The following is a 2,203-nucleotide window of genomic DNA, read 5'->3' as shown; positions in this document are numbered from 1 at the left end:
AATCCCCGAATGATCAAGAATCTCTCTCACTCAACCTTAAATAAACACAAGCACTCTGCCTCCACAACACTCTGGAGCAAGGAGACTTACAATCCTCTGATAGAATAAATTTCTCTTCATTTCACAATTAAATTGGCACCACTTTATTCTGAGATCATGCCCTCTGATCCTAGATTCTCCTATGAAGGAAAACATTGTCTCAAGCATTTATCCTGCCAGAGCCCCATATGTTTCAATGAAATCACATCACTAAATTTCAATGAGTAGATTCCAAATCTTTTTAACCTTTAGTCATAAGACAATCTGTCCATTCCAAGGATTATCTGAGTGCACCTTCTCTGAACTACCTCCAACAAAATGATATCTTTCCTTGAATAAGGGGACTAATAGTGCTAATAGTATTCCAGACATAGTCTCACCAGCACCTTGTACAGTTGCAGGAAGACTTCCCTGCAATATATACTCCAATCCCTTTGAAATAAGACCCAAAATTCCATTAGCCCTCCTAACTACTGCTGCACCTATATGCTAGCATTCTGTATTTCATGCACAAGTGGCCTGAATACCTTAGTGGTGCAGCTTTTGGCAGTTTTTTCTCCATTTAAACAATATCATCCATGATTGAAGATCTAAATTCAGCTGGCACAACAAATAAGTGCTAATTGATTATGAGAATTGTTATTGCATTGAGCCAGCATTAACTGTATTGTTGACTGGTACATTGTTCAGCAAGAAACTCAAAATTTTATAACATTCCAACTTGCACCACTGGAAGTTAGCCTGCAATTCATTTTGGTGAGGAGTATTATAGCTGGAGCAGGTTAGAAGAAGTGCATGTTTTGTTTAGGAAGTTACATGATAGAGTAATTAAATTTAATTGATAGAGTAATACCTTAGTGGTGCAGCTTTTGGCAGTTTTTTCTCCATTTAAACAATATCATCCATGATTGAAGATCTAAATTCAGCTGGCACAACAAATAAGTGCTAATTGATTATGAGAATTGTTATTGCATTGAGCCAGCATTAACTGTATTGTTGACTGGTACATTGTTCAGCAAGAAACTCAAAATTTTATAACATTCCAACTTGCACCACTGGAAGTTAGCCTGCAATTCATTTTGGTGAGGAGTATTATAGCTGGAGCAGGTTAGAAGAAGTGCATGTTTTGTTTAGGAAGTTACATGATAGAGTAATTGATGTAGTTAACTTTTATTTAACTGAAAGATTTGGTGATTATTCTTCCATATGTGTGGACAACAAATTGAGAGATGCTACAAATATCCTCATCATGAAACTAGCCAGATGCATAACTATTTAATGCAGTAGTCAGCCACTCAGCTGTCCTCACACTACACTGAGATTGTAGTTATAATTGTGATTGCAGCTGAAACTATCCTTGTTGAATTATTGATACGTCCCACTTAACTGGCAGGGGAGAGATCATGAGCTCAAAGGCCATTCTCCCAGGACGAGGCTATCCCATTGCACTTCGGGTGTGCTGACGCCTGCGATGTCCCTAAATGTGGGATAGTCGACTACAGAATTTGTGGTAGTGAAGGATTGTGTTCGCACTCTCCCCGGAAGAGAAATCCTCCCACATTGGCCCTCACTAAGATTTAAGGTGAATAATTGTTTCCTGAATGTCCTCTAATTGACAGCCTTAATCTTTCTCCTCCAGTTTATCTTTCTTTTAGCTTGCTCTGTCACACAAGGTTCATTCATCTAGTCATATTGTTTTCCAAATGGAATGTGTTGAAGTTGCCCACTATTAAACAGAATTGTTAGTTGAGACAGAAGTTTCTGTATTCAGAATCATAGCCTTCCTACTCATGGTAACCAGATAAAATAATGAAGTGTCTTATAGAAATCTTAGTGGAAAAGAGAAGTCTTATTATTTAGTGACGGGTAGAAGAGAAAGTCTTATCCCATCATAATCAATAGCTTTTTCAGTATTTGTCCTTACATATTGTACATGCAGCATAATTAACTAACAAATGGTTGTAGATAATAAAGTCCCCATCCCATCAGCAGGGAGGATTGAAGGACAAATAGTATTGCTACCAAGGACCAAATGTTGCATAATGAAGGGTATAAACAGATAACCTTGCAAAAGGACACCAGAAAACAGATCGCATTATAACGAAGCAATTGCAAAACATTACTTAGTCATCATGACCTTGGGAAAATAATCGCAGATTCATAA

General features: G+C 37.5%; 1 non-coding gene across 1 annotated transcript; it reads left to right on the top strand.

Moving 5' to 3' along the window:
* The first annotated feature begins 1,417 nt into the window (after positions 1–1,417).
* LOC140492326 (U1 spliceosomal RNA) lies at positions 1,418–1,581 on the top strand. Its single transcript, XR_011963530.1, has one exon. It is a non-coding gene; the product is annotated as a U1 spliceosomal RNA (small nuclear RNA).
* Positions 1,582–2,203: the final 622 nt, after the last annotated feature.

Source organism: Chiloscyllium punctatum, chromosome 20 (genome assembly GCF_047496795.1).
Source record: "Chiloscyllium punctatum isolate Juve2018m chromosome 20, sChiPun1.3, whole genome shotgun sequence".
Classification (NCBI taxonomy): domain Eukaryota; kingdom Metazoa; phylum Chordata; class Chondrichthyes; order Orectolobiformes; family Hemiscylliidae; genus Chiloscyllium; species Chiloscyllium punctatum.
The sequence above is the reverse complement of the archived record's forward strand: the minus strand, read 5'-3'. Positions and strand labels throughout refer to the sequence as shown.